Below are 14,700 nucleotides of genomic sequence, written 5' to 3' on the forward strand. Positions count from 1 at the left end.
GCGAGAGGGACAGGGAATGTGTGCGCCTCGCTTGGCATGCTGGGAGTTGTAGTGTCTTAACAACTGCCAGCCTGCTGGTTGTAGGACTGCAGAAATACAATCCCAGCATGCACCGGGCTCCGAGGCAATGCGCAGCCATGGAGGGAGGGGGCCGGTGGTGAGCGCCTCGCCATTCCAGAAATCTGCCGCTGGCCCTTTGCCGCCAGCTCTGGACGCAAGTGAGTCCGAAGAGGGACCTGAGGGGCAGGGTGTTTCTAGAGCATCCGCCTCCTCCAGCCCATGGAGCCGCCTGCTTTTCCTAAATTGCTGTGGGAACTGGCCTGATGCTTGAGACACTGTAAATTGTGCTTTTGCTCCCCAGTTTCTCCGCCCGGAGCACCAGCTGGAATGCTTGTAAAAGAAATCCTCCACCTCGACGGCGTATAAACAACTTCAGAGCTCTGCTGGGGTGACGTGGGCTATGCCTTTGTGGAAATGTCAGCCTCACTGGTGCCTTGTACGTAATTCACTACACTGAAACTGCCTGCCAAATTTGCCTTGCTTTCTTTTAGTCAGAGAATATAATTCATGTTTTAAACATTTATTTATGGGGGTTATTTGATTTATGGAGGAATTAATTTTATCACTGGTAAAGACACTTATGAAGAAGCTGGACTCCAAGACATCCATTTAATAAATATTACGCTTGCTCCATTAGTGTCTAGCAAGTCAGTGTGGCCATAACAATTTAAATTTAAATGTTTGTATTACTTCTACCCTCTCTGTTCAGAAAAAGTATGACTTTTTTGTGTTTTTGAAACTTCTGACTGGAAGGGTTTTTAGTTGGGCTTTAGAGATGATAAGACATTGCTGTTGTGTCTGTTTGTCTTCAGCTATTAGTTGTATCTGATAAAGATCATGGAACTGGACATGGTCCATTTGAGGTACTGTATATAATATACAGTATATTTTTTATATCTATCTATCTATCTCATAGGGCCAACAATTCAAAGTTATGAATTCAAGATAGGGGTCTAAAATTTTGATTCTTAAAAAAGAAATTTCTTTCTTTTTTTTTTTTTTTTTTGAGATAGAGTCTCACTTTCTTGCCCAGGCTAGAGTGAGTGCCGTGGCGTCAGCCTAGCTCACAGCAACCTCAAACTCCTGGGCTTAAGCGATCCCACTGCCTCAGCCTCCCGAGTAGCTGGGACTACAGGCATGCGCCACCATGCCCAGCTAATTTTTTTCTATATATATTTTTAGTTGGCCAGATAATTTCTTTCTATTTTTAGTAGAGACAGGGTCTCGCTCAGGCTGGTCTCGAACTCCTGACCTGGAGCGGTCCACCCGCCTCGGCCTCCCAGAGTGCTAGGATTACAGGCGTGAGCCACCGCGCTCGGCCAAGAGGTTTCTTTAATAGCCTTAATTCTTTATAATTTCTATACAAATCTACCCATGGGTGAAGAGATGTGATTCTGCTAAAAGCGTCTGGTTTGGACATCAACAGTGAAGGCTGCCACATCCATAGGTAGATTATAGTTGACCTCCTGAGGACCTCTGCCCTTGTCTTTGACCTAGAAAAAATATGAATTTAAAACATTTGGTGGTATTATATCTCAATGCTAGAAATACCCATTAAAAGGAGAGTTTGATTCGGTGAACCAAAGGGAGTGTAAACAGAGTAAAATATTTTTTACCATCTGTCAGATTTCAAAAAATTCATATTCTTTTTAATGCAACACTTTTTCACAGTGCAATCTGTGTGTATATGAATAAAACATTTATTCCTCGTTCCATTTTTAAGTTGTTTCCAATGATTTGATGAGATTGTCCTTTAACCTGGATGCTAAGAAGTGTGAAAGAACATTTTGGTTCATCAAAGAAAAGAACTTTCTTTAAAATACTTTAACACGCTGAAATGAAAAGCACTGAGGTGTGTTTGAATGGAAGTCTGTGACCTACAGCCGGAACTCTGATCTTCAGCATTCACCTTCATGTATCTTTAGTGTCTCATTGTCCTTCCCTCCTTCTGGGCAGGGGATTGTCTGTTCCTGGAATCATAGGATATAACTGAATTGTACATGGTAAAGGAAATTTGGTGTATTTTTTGATTTTCAAGGGAAAAGCCAGCAATATCTCCAGATGTTGACAAGCTTGTAGGACTTACAGAGGACTGCTCACAAGGCCAACCAGGGGCCCAAGGACCAACCCTGTCCAAGTCCTTAGGAGAGACTCTGCAGTAGACCCTGGGCCAGAACTGGGAGGAACATGTTTCTTCAGGTATGTCACTTCTATATTTCCCTTCATTGTCCTTAAGTGACTATATCAGCTATTCCAGCCCATCACACTGTGTCTTGAGCAAAGTAGATTTGTGGATGGGCCTGTGCCCATGATTCCTTCTTCACAAGAGTAAAAATGACTTCACACTCTGAGTGTGACCCTGCCTTGCTCTCCTATTTGCTCCTTTACAATTCATGCACAGAGTAGTAGTACTGAGGAACTCTGCTGCTGGCCTTGTCCAGAATGGGCATGGTCCCTGAGGAGAGGGCAAGTCAAGAGCCAGAGGTCCAGGGAGAGGATCTGGGTGGCCTAACCCAGCCCTAACAGTGTCTGTTCTCCTGAGCTCTTCCCTGTGCACCAGGCAATCTCCCACTCCCAGGACCATCTCAGCCTGGCCCTTCCACCTGGCTCTAGGTTCTGCTCTGGGATCCCCTACAAGTGAAATCTATTGAGGATGCCCAAGACCTGGGATGAGTTCTAGAAATCTTGTATCTTCCGTGGTCATCCCCACCCATGTCTTCTGTCTTTCTCCTGACAGACCTCTACTCCCCAGCAGCAGAGATTGACCTTTGAACTTTGATCCATATTGCACATTTCCATATACTCATGACGCCTTCCCTTCCCCAAACCCACTGTCATGAAGATAAAATGTGAGATTGAATGAGATGACCCTCATCTCTTTCATCCTGGTGGCAGCAGCTTGGGTGGGAGCCAGAATTATAGAAAAAGAACGAGGGGCTGTGTGGGGCTCAGCTTCCTGGGTGGCTGGAGTTCTGCCCTCCTTCTCTCCCTTCTCTCACATTTATTCTTAGTGTGCCAAGACTCCTGGATCATCATGGGGCATTTGCAGATTCAGAGATGACAGGCTTTGAATCCTACCTTCAGTACTTTCTAGTTGGGGGACCATCATCCTTTAATTTCATGTTGCCTCATCCCTCCTATTAAATATGAACTGAAGTTACTTTATTCAATAGCCAGTTTGAGGAGAATATCTTGTGTATGTGTACATAGCATGGTCCTTCTGTCCCTTAGATCTGCTTCACATTTCTTGGGAGAAGTTTATCAATATGAATTTATTTCTCTTCTTTGTAGATCCCAACTTACTCTCGTCTTTCTCTTGAAAAAAATTTGTTAGTACACACATGCATGACCATATTTGTAAATAACTTAACAGTTACTAATAAGTTGAAATAATTAGGATTGCAGAGCTCTGACAAATGTGACTTTCCCTTGGAGAATCTGAGCTTTGTGAGAACTGAATTAGTTTTCTGGTCACTAGAGGGCACCCTTGAACCTGATCTAAAATAAACATTGGCCAAGATGAGGCCCATCTGTCTTGAGTGTAAACTCTCAGGGAGGGGGATGGCTAGGACCCACTGGGATTAGTAATCCACCCACAGGATAGAGACAGGTGTGGGCACAGGCATATCTGCAAAGACTTGAGTGTTGTCACCTTGGCTCAGAGGCCCTTCCCCTCTGGTCATTCCCAGTGCAGGGTGGAGGCATTGGTGCCCTGAGGGCCACTTAACCTGGGCTCCAGGTTCCAGCCCCTGCCAGGTCTTTCAGAAGCCTCCTTCTGGGCCATCCACAGCCTGGGTCCCCCTCTCTTAACTGGGAAGTGAGTCTTGTCCTGTGGCTAGAGGCTGGACACCGTCCCCCTTACCACCCCCAATCCAGCCACCAGGATCCAGGACAACTCTCTGCTCTCGGATTGTATGAAGCATCTGAGGACTCAGAACTGAATGTGATTCTGCTCTGCTACAGGCTCAGACCTTCATGATTCACAAAAAATGGCCACCTCTTCCCAGAGACCTGGGAGGTGACCCAGGTCTATTGAGTGGGGGAGGGGGGATCTTGATAGAATGATTGAACAGGGTTCTTTGCTAAACCTGGATTTTACAAAAAAGTGCACAGATGGGCCTAGTAGAAGATTCAGGAGCCTGAGGCAAGTTTGGTCAAGCAGTGGATCTTTGTCACGCCTTAACCATTTCTAAGTGTGTGCAGCTCAGCTCTGTGGAGTCTCTTCATATTGCTGTGAAATCAGCCTCTGGCAGCCACCATTCTACTTTCCATTTCTAAATGGATATGATTCCTCGTAGAAGTGAAATCATACAATATTTGTCCTTTTGTGACTGGCTTATATTATTCATACTGTCCTCAAGGTTCATCCGTGCTGTCGCATACGTCAGAATTTCTTCGCTCTTTAAGCTTTACATTTTACCACAATTTCAAGTTCATAAAAAGGAACTTGGTAGCATGGGAAAGTCAATTGATCAGTCATTCTGTTTTAAAAGCTTACAGTGGAAACTTACAAAGCCATACAAAGAAATGGAGCATTGATACATGCAAAAACATGAGGGAGCCTGGAAAACATTCTACTAAGTGAGAGAAGACAGACACAAAAAGCCACCTACTATAGATTGTATTTCTATGAAATATCTAGATAGGTAGATCCTAGAGAAAGAAAGCTGATTGGTGGTTGCCAGAGGATGAGGGAAGGCCCAATGTGTATTGACTGTAATATTTAATGGGTTGGGACATCTCTTTCCCAGGTGATGGAAATGTTCTGAATTAGAAAATGGTGATGAACACAAAACTTCATTAATAGAGTGAAAAAAACTGTGAATTGACACTGCTAAAAGGGGGAATTTTTATGTTATGTGTATCATGTGTCAAAAATATATGGGGGAGAGAGAGAGACATAGATACAGAGTATTAACATGAGGGCGCAGGTATTATTCACTCACCTCTGTGGGTATAAATCACAGTCACCCAGATGAGAATGCTACATATTGCAAGGCAGTCGCCTCCGTCAGCACCACCAGCACAGCCCCCGTTGCTTGCCCCTGGCAGAGGCCAGGGTGGAGGAGAGGGTGAGCTGTGTGTGGGAGGAAAGGGAAGGGAGGTCCTGATCGGAGGGTGTTGGCTGCTTGTGGAAGCTAAAGGTGGGCCGCCCAGAGAGGGGCGTCCTAGTGGGTGAGGAGGGGGCATATTTGGCTCTCCTCCCCTCTATTGTTCCTAAGTTGGAAGGGTGGATAAAAATGAGGACTGCGTCGGTGCAGTCCTGACCATTTGGGGCCTATGGCTGTAGAGGTGTCAGGGGGTCAGGCTCTCTGAGCTGGCTGCTGCAGAGGTGTTGGGTCAGGACCTCACCAGGCCTGGGGAAGATTCAGAACATTCCGTGGCCAGGAAGCTCTCCTTAGTCATCTTCACCCTTTTGTAGAGAGAGGAACTTTATTCAATGTCTTTGTAGCAACAATAACAACAAGAGCAACAGCTACTGTTGCTGCCACTTATATAATCTTTAGATTCATATTAATAGTTTTAAAAATTTTATTTATTTAGTTTTGAGACAGGGTCTCACTTTGTTGCCTGTGCTAGAGTGCAGTGGTGTCATCATAGATCACAGCAACCTCAAATTCCTGGCCTCAAGTGATCCTCCTGCCTCAGCTTCCAAAAGTGCTAGCATTATAGGTGTGAGCCACAGTGCCTGACCATATTAATATATGTATGTATATAATTATGATATTTACATTTATAAATAAATGTACTAAAACTGTAATAATTATTCCTATATTTCTAATAATATAAAAATAATTATCACTACTAATACCACTAGTATAAACCTCAGGACTTCTTCCCACACCCAATAACCCATGCCAGACACAGCGCCCGTCACCTGGCACGGAGGATCCACCTCAGTTGTCAGTTTCCAGCTTCTGGTCCTCCCTTCCCCAACCCCCACTGCCACCATCTGCTCCTGTCACCCCACCCCACCATGGGGGGCGTCTGGTCCACTCAGGCCATCAGGTGGACCTTGCTGGAGCACACAAAAGCAGCCTGGAAATGCTCTTCATGAAGGCCAGACCAGGGACATCTGCCAGGGCATGGGACAGATGGACGGACACACGCACACGCGCACCAATGCACACCCTCCGTGAGCCTCCTGCCAGACTCCAAAATCTCCCTGCTGGGCCCTGGGGAGGCTCGAGGAGGATTTAGAACTTTCCCTAGAAAGAAACCCTCTTTCCTGTCTTCAGTCAAATGGACACACGTGGCAGCTAAAGAAACTTCACTCCATGCTTTTATTTTTATATTTGTATATTTTATGTTTTTCATTTTAAACAAAAAGTTTATATAAACAACCAGACAGGAGACAGTGTGGACAAGTTGCAACCAGCAGGCAAGAGACTGGGGAGACACTGGGCAGCCCTGGAAGCCTCCCATCAGCCTCCAGCATATGCCACGGGGCAGATGGGGACATGGGACACACTGGCAGTCTGTGGTTCCCTCCACCCCTAGACGTTGATGCAGCCTAGGCAGAGAGAAGAGGACTAAAGAAGAGACTGGCACAGGAGAGACTGTGATAGGGAGGGGAGAGGAAAACTCCCCAAAGGACAAGGGAGGGGTGGGGCGGAGCGGGGCCAGCTGCTTCCGACATGCTTTTCTGGAGCCGGGGCTTGGGGAGAGGAGGCAGCTCAGCCCGGCGGCCGGCTGGCTGCTGGGGCTGCTGGGACCCTGAGGAGGAAGGCGCGCCCACTGCAGGCAGGGTCTCCCTAAAGCAGGTCAAGGGTTGGGCAGGGGCATCTATGTGCCATCCTCCCTAGGGTGTGTGCAGGGTATGGTGACTCATGCAAGGGCAGGTCAGTTTTTACAGGCTGGAGGAACTGTTCTATCACCTCTTCAGCTCTGGGGAGAGAAGTACCTTTTAGAAGATTTGCCCCACAGTTTGTAGGGACCTCAGTGACAGGGTATAAATGCACTTTTGGTTCAGGCCTCTGGTGGCTCACACCTGTTTCTATGGCCATCTCTCTTGAGAATGGCACCAAAACTTCCTTTCCAAATCCTTTCCATCCTGCAGAAGGGCAAATATTGTCATTTGTGTGCAGGGGAAGTGGCCTCAGAACTAGGACACAAAGGTGTCCTATTTCTTGCTTTGTCCCTGGATGATCCTTCCATCCCTCAAGGGAAGATGTGGAGTGGACAGTCCTTTTCTGTTGCCTCTCTCAGGCTTCCCATTTGCAGAGAGGCGGAGAGTGGCCAGGAGCAGGTGTCCTTGGAGCTCCCAGCCCTGCTGACCTCTCCAGCTGAGCATCCACTCTCTGTGCCCACCTTGCAGTTCTGTGGGCTGGTGGGGAGGGGGCAAGACCAGAGGCCCTCCTGGGTGGGCACCTGATCTCCAGGTAATGCCCAGACATGGGACTCATCCACTAGAGGGGCCCACAGGCATCTGCTCCTCTTCTCCCCAGCTCTCTCCAGTTAAGATACTGATCACACTTGAAAAAAATCAAGACAAGCTGGTCCTTCAGGTAGCTTCCAGGGAGCTCTGACTTTCTTGTGGGGGCTCAGAATCAAGGCCTGTGAGACTCCTCCTCATGGATGGAGTGGCCCCGGACTCTCACCCAGTCACTGGGGGCCAGGGAGCCGGACCCCCAATCAGTGCACCCGTTCCCCTCCAGTGGAAAGTGCAGAGAGCCCTTGGCTGAGCTCTGTCTGCACCAGAGTCCTTAAGAGCCCCCTCATCCTCCCTCTTGCTCCCCTACCCTTTGGGAGACCCCGTCTAGATCATGCCCTGCACTACTCGCTACAGTTCTCCTTGGCCAAGACCTTGCATTCCCAGAAGAGGATGCTCCGCTTCTCCCTGGCCACCTGCCCTTCTGGCAGTCACAGGGGTTTGGGGGTTTGGGGTGGGAGCAGACGCAAAGTCCGCCTCAAATCCTTGGGGAAGGAGAGGCTGATCGGGCGGCTTTTCCCGCCGGCTGCACCCTGGAGGTGCTGCCACTGGAATTCCTGCCAACTCTGGACCTGGCCAAGGAACCAGCAGTAACCGCAGCGCCCTTTCTTTGCCCTCCCAGAGCCTGCCCTTTTGCAGCTGCTGGCACCCCTGAAGCAACATGACACTCTCTGTCGCGGACAGAGGCTAGGCCCAGCACCAGGTGGCCCCAGAGAGGACCATGCAGCAGTCACACTCACTCAGAAGATGAAGTTAAATCCGAAAAGAAGGGATTTGGTGCACTTGGTGCCTCCTTTGACTTGCATGGTGCAGCTAGACCGTCCTGGGCCAGACTAGTGTGGGATGGGGTTGCGCAGCGGGGACAGCGGGTACCGGCGCTGGACAGAGGTGCTGGCAGCTGAGGGCTGGCTGCTGGCCGCACTTTTAAAAAGTGTCACTCCTCATGGCCCTCAAAACGTAGTGGTGCTCACATGCTCTGAAAAGCGGACCCACACCTCTCGCCCAATCCAGTTTCCAGCCCTGTGTCCCAACCCTCCCTCCCATGAAGCCTGCCCTTTCCCCTTTTCCTAGAAGCTTTGCCTTCATAGATCTCAAAGACAACTTCAAGGCATATTCTACTGTTTGGCTAAATTGCAGAAGGAGTAAATGTCTTCTCAGTAAATCTATCTTTATGTCACTTGCTTTCAGAGTAAGAAGTTGTTTCAGCCACAGTAGCTCAATTTAATCTCTGCTGAAAATCATATATAGCCTACAAATACCAAAAATGGATAAAAATAATTTGCTGACTAGTAGAGTATGTCATATACATTTTCAAATTTTTCCTATGATGAGAAATAAAAAATGTTAATATAATGCTGAGGCTTGCTTTCCTAAATTCTTATGTATTTATTTTTTTGAGACAGAGTCTCACTCTGTTGCACAGTTTAGAGTGCAGTGGCATCAGCCTAGCTCACAGCAACCTCGAACTCCTGGGCTCAAGCAATCCTCCTGCTTCAGCCTCCCGAGTAGCTGGGACTACAGGCCCATGACGCCTGGCTAATTTTTTCTATTTTTAGTAGAGGCGGGGTCTTACTCTTGCTCAGGCTGGTCTGGAACTCCTGAGCTCAAGTGATCCTCCCACCTCGGCCTCCCAGAGTGCTGGGATTACAGGCGTGAGCCACCAAGCCCGGCCGCTTTCCTAAATTCAAGCCCTCAGCCATTTCTCCAAATTATTCCAAGTCCTTCCAAGATGCATTAGAATAATCTCCTGAAGGAGATTTTTCCCAAAGGAGAAGAGTGCTAGATAGATAAGAATCTCAAAGGAATCCTGCTTCTATTACAGAAGAATCACCCTCCAAAACCTCAAAGGCCTAGGGAAGCTGCATGTGTACTGTTGACTATGGAGCTGCATTGGCTTTGGAGTGAGGCAAAGTTGATCCTGAGTCCCAGCCCAGCTGCTTAGTAGCTGTGTGTCTTTGGACAAGTTCCTTGACTTAGATCAGTTTATGTAAACCTTATTTGCAAAAAAAGGCATAATGATGCTAATTTTAAAATGGCTGCAGTTTTTCATCCCTTCTTCTATTCATGCCTTTTGCAATGTGCTTTTGCACATTGAGAGACAGAACCTGTTTCCCAGACCTGGATCTGGCTAGCCTAAGTAACTCTGACTAATAGAAAGTTGTGAATGCGAGTCTATTAGTTTGGGGCCTAGGCTCAAAAGACTTTTAATGCTTCTGCTTTTTCTTTCAGCACCCTGCCATCTCCATGAGAACAAGCCCGTGTTAGCCTGCTGGAGGATGAGATAGCACAGGGAGGAGAACCAAGTTGCCTCAGTGGGCACCCAGCCCACCCCCAGAAGCAGAGCAACCTAGTCAACCAATAGCTGACACATGCCTGAAGCACCCCAGCTGAGACCAGAAGAATGGCCCAGCTAAGCCCAGCCTTAATGGCTCACCAGCTCAATTATGAGCTAAATTTTGGGGTGGTTTGTTATGCAGCAATAGCTAGCCAACACCCAGTGCAGATAGGATACTGGGATTCAATGGCAGGTTGACTGTTGGTTACCTGGCAAACTGTTGGGACCCTTGTAGATACTGAATTTTCTTCCTTGTATTTAATGTTGGATCTCTTGTTAGATGATGTTGAGTAATAAAGAAATGCATGTGGACATAGATGCATGTAATTGGTGCTTAAACTTACACAGCCCCCCATACCACAGGAAGAAATGGACAAACACTGCCTGACCATTAGAGCCAGGGCCAAACTGCAGGATAAGGTTACCTATAATCTATTCCCTCCACATTGAAACTGTGGAGGTCAAGGCTCTGGACAGATTTGAAGACATGGAGTGTCCTCCTCCTGGGGCCTGAGGACAGATGTTGATAGGAAAAGGTGTTCCCTCTCCTCTGGCAGAAAAGTGCAGGTTCAGGCTCTTCACCTCCCTGAGGTCAGGGGAATCAGAGCCCTCAGAGCTGCACTTCATTATGACAGATCCTGGCTACGTGGGGTTGTATGTTTACATGTCTTCAGCTTTAGATGATACTGCCAAAGAGTTTTCCAAACTGTTTGTACCAATTTTCACACCCACCTGTAGTGTATGGGTTTCCTGGTGTACCCACATCCTTGACAATGCTTGGTATTTTCTGTTATTTTCACTTCAGTCTACTGATTTCTGTATGATTATATAAGAAATTCTTTACATTTCTCTAATTACTACAAAAGTTGAAGGATCATTTCTTTCACAATTTTTTTTTTTTTAGTCATTGAAAAACCTTTTTCTGAAGACACTTGTTTTATTTTGTTCATCTTCCCATTGTTTTAGATACTTTTTCTTATTGATTTGTAATAGTTCTTTATGTATTCTTCATAGGAGTCTTTTCTTAGTTTAACTCTTTGTTTTACTCTGTTGCTGTCTCTGTCTCTTACTCTGTCTTTCTCTGACATTTGATGAGAAGTTCTTAATTTTAATATAATTTCATTTGTTATTTTCCCTGGTATATTAAGTATCTTTTGTTGTATTTAAGGAGTCTTTTCCTATTTTAAGACCACAGAGATGTTCTTTGTTTTCTGTTAAAGACATCATTACTTAGATTTAAAATTTGTTGTTTTGCCTCCCATTCAAAATTGTTTGTTATCTGGGTAGTGATTTAAGTTTTTTTTAAAGTAAGCTTAAAAAATCGATTTATTCTGAAAATCTTGTTTTATGATTCTTTTTATTTGTTGTCACCTGTTATTGCCTCATTCAAGTTAACATCATCTCACTCTTGGAGCTTATTTCCTGTGAAGACTGTGTAATTTTCTATTTTTTTTTTTCTGCATCTTTCAGTTCATAGCAACTCCACAGCACCAAACAGCTAAGGTTAGTTTTTGTGTCAGAAATCTTCAATGAACCTTTTTGCTCAGTGGATAAATAATTTCTATATTTTACTTTTTGTTTTCTTTAATTTTTTTTTTTTTTTTTTTTTTGAGACAGAGTCTCACTTTGTTACCCGGGCTAGAGTGAGTGCCGTGGTGTCAGCCTAGCTCACAGCAACCTCAAACTCCTGGGCTTAAGTGATCCTCCTGCCTCAGCCTCCCGAGTTGCTGGGACTACAGGCATGCGCCACCATGCCCGGCTTGTTTTCTTTAATTTTAAAACAGTAATTGACCAATAAAGATGGAATATATTCTGGGTATACAGGATGATGATTTGATAGATGTTTATATTGTATAGTGATCACAATTTAATTAACACATCTGCCATGGTTTTGATGTTTGTGTTTCTCCTGAATTCATGTCAAAACTTAATTCCCAATGCAATAGTATTAAAATTGGGACCTTTAGAAGGTGATAATGTCACAAGGACTCTGCCCTCATCAATGGGATTAGAAACTTTAGAAAAGGCCTTGAGGGAGTGAGTTCTGCCCTTTTTGACCTTCTGCATGTGATGACATAGCATTCAAGGTGTTATCCTGGAAAGGCCCTCAACAGGTACCTAAATCACTACTGACTTGATTTTGTACTTCCCACCCACCATAACTGTGGGCAATACATTTATGCTATTTATAAATAATCTAGTCTAAGGTGTTTTGTTACAGCAGCAGGAACCAATTAAGACCACATCCATCACCACCATGCTATACATTAGATAGCCAGAACTTGTTTATCTTATAACTGAAATTCTGTACATTTTGACCAACATCTCCCCATTTTTCCTACCCACCAGCCCCTGGAAACCACTATCTGCTCTCTATTCCTAACAGTTCAATATTTTTAAGCTCCACATATAAGTGAGATCAAACAGTCTTTCTGTGTCTGACTTATTTCACTTAGCATAATATCCTCCATATTGTCAAAAATGGCAAGAAGTCCATGGCAAAGGGCCTGTTTTGGGAAGGGACTGGCCACAATCCAGCTGTGTATTGAGCCTGAATCTGCATCTAGTGCACAGGCCTTCACTGTCTCCCAGAACTGTGATTCCTGGTGAAAGTTGATCTGTTTGTCTTATGGTTGGAAAAACCCCTGACAATTCCTGGCCAAATGACTACATTGAACTTTTGACAGTTCTCAAGATATTGGTCATGTCTCACCACTGTTGACACCTTCAGAGTAACAGCTGACTCCAGCTACATTGTATGTGCCTTAAAATTAATTCATGTCACCTTTTATGCTGTTGATACCACTTCCACTCTGGCCATGTTATGACTTTTATCACTAAATCTAAAATGAGACAACTGTTTCATTTTATCTTCTTTTCTTCCTCTAGGTCCACACATGCTGGCTGGTAAGTTGTTGATTAAATGTGGCTGTCCCCAAAAAGGAATTATCTCTTCTTGACTGCCTCCAAGGTATGTATAAAATTGTTGGGGACTATAGGGATTTATTTCCCCAATTTGAGATTCCACACTGACAATTCTCTGACAAGATGTGTCTTTCTTTTCCTTAACTGCAGCCCCAGGCCAGCATGGTTTGTGCACCCTCTGAGTGGCAGCTCAGCCCAAAGAAGGTTATGGGACTCAACTCAGTTCTGGTTAAGTTTTATATAGGGACAACATCCTTGTCCCTTTTTCACATGGCTTTTCTAGACAAAACATCCAGGAAAAAGTAGGAGGTGACCAGAATAAAGGTGAAATTATAGGTATTAGAAGAGGACAAACTGATTCTGTGGATGTAGGACAATAACCCAAAACCCAGGGAATAAAAAACTTAGACCCCAGGAGCCATAAAAATGGAGGGGCATTAATAACCTTTTGTCTTTCTGAATAACCTCTGGTGAGGCCCAGATAAGAGTCTAGGAATTATGTTGGGCTAGAATGGGGGAAGTATTAGACCAGATGGCAGAGGCTGTGAGTTCATTTTCTCCTTTTAAATCACTCACATCACCCTTAAGAATCCTCTGGGATTGTTCCATCTCTCTGTGATGTAGGAATGGAATTCTAGTTAGGAGTGTGCACTCTCAGTGCCCAGCTGTCTGAGGCCACAGTTACTTCAGATGATGGGGAAGTATTGCTTTTTCCTGAGGAGACTTAGTACCCCATGGCTGAGCTTAAGCTGGATCCACTTTCTCCTTCCTTTGTGAGCTGGGGCTCCTTCTTCTGTTTTTCTGCTACCTAGAGATGAATCTGTATTTGTCAGTATTTGAGTAAATCAGACATAAATCAGGTAAGGGGATCCTAGACCAAGCCCCAAGCAAAGGCTGGCTCTTGCCTCTTTCTTTTCCCACTTTACTAAACCAATTATGTTGTCACAGAGAAATACCATGATATGGGGTCTCTCTGGAAGGTGAAAACATTGTACATCTAGAGAAGCTGGCAGTACAGAGCAAAGGTACCACTGGGAATCTGTCCACATTTTCCAGTTTATCTGTATGTGGTAAATGAATCCAGGAAACATCCCAGAGCCTTGGAAGGGATTATTAAGAGAGGGCAGGGTCACTGTAGATCAAAGCACTGCGACACATGCTCATCAGTCACCTTCTGAGGTCAAATGCTCAGGTTAAGCCCGTGTGGTAGGGGTGCAGAGCAGTGCGTGCCTGTGAAAGCCTCTGATCATGAGTGAAAGGTCTGGCTCAGGGACAAGTCGATCTGACAGAACATCATGCTTTTGTGGGTGTGAAAGTCTGCGCTGTTCCACAGCAGAGCACCACTGATTGAATAATTACTTGAGGATCATGCATGAATAGGCCTTTTTTTAAAATTTCTAAAGCAATAAAACAAAATATTTTTATCCACTGTCAAATTGAGTATGAATGTGAGTAACTTCAGTGAAAATGTCATATGAGAGAACTCTGGGGCCCTGTCCACCACAGAAACCTGAAGAATCCTGGTATAGTCAGAATTAACCTCATTAAAAAATGATTTTTTTTGCCATATAGATTTATCTTTCATTGGACCTTTATTTTGTTTTAGGTTCTGAAGAATAAATCAATTTTCCCCTTTGTGATAGTAACATCAAATTCCCACACCCCAAGTATTAATGATGGTGTCCCCACTGTAGTTTCATTAATTACAAACTTTCTGTTATGGGCTGAATATTTTACCCCTCCTCCTATAAATTCATATGAGGACACTTAATTCTCAGTGTAATCATATTAGGTGTGGGGCTTTTCAGTAAGTGATTAAGTCAGGAGAGCTCTGTCCTCATGTAATTAATTCCCTTGTAAAGGAGATTGAAGGGAGTACCCTTGGCCCTTCTGCCATGTGAGGACACAGCAAGAAGGTGCCATCTATGAGGAATAGGGCCCTCTCCAG

General features: G+C 45.1%; 1 long non-coding RNA gene across 2 annotated transcripts; it reads left to right on the forward strand.

Annotated features, from left to right (window-relative positions):
- Positions 1-129: 129 nt before the first annotated feature.
- On the forward strand, positions 130-14,480 carry LOC123649240. 2 transcript variants are annotated; one of them, XR_006738937.1, is made up of 5 exons: positions 130-218; positions 362-496; positions 2,099-2,259; positions 12,717-12,798; positions 12,903-14,480. It is a non-coding gene; the product is annotated as an uncharacterized LOC123649240 (long non-coding RNA). The 2 variants fall into 2 exon arrangements; XR_006738938.1 differs by lacking the exons at positions 12,717-12,798; positions 12,903-14,480 and adding an exon at positions 9,722-10,141.
- Positions 14,481-14,700: the final 220 nt, after the last annotated feature.

Source organism: Lemur catta, chromosome 13 (assembly GCF_020740605.2).
Source record: "Lemur catta isolate mLemCat1 chromosome 13, mLemCat1.pri, whole genome shotgun sequence".
Lineage (NCBI taxonomy): Eukaryota > Metazoa > Chordata > Mammalia > Primates > Lemuridae > Lemur > Lemur catta.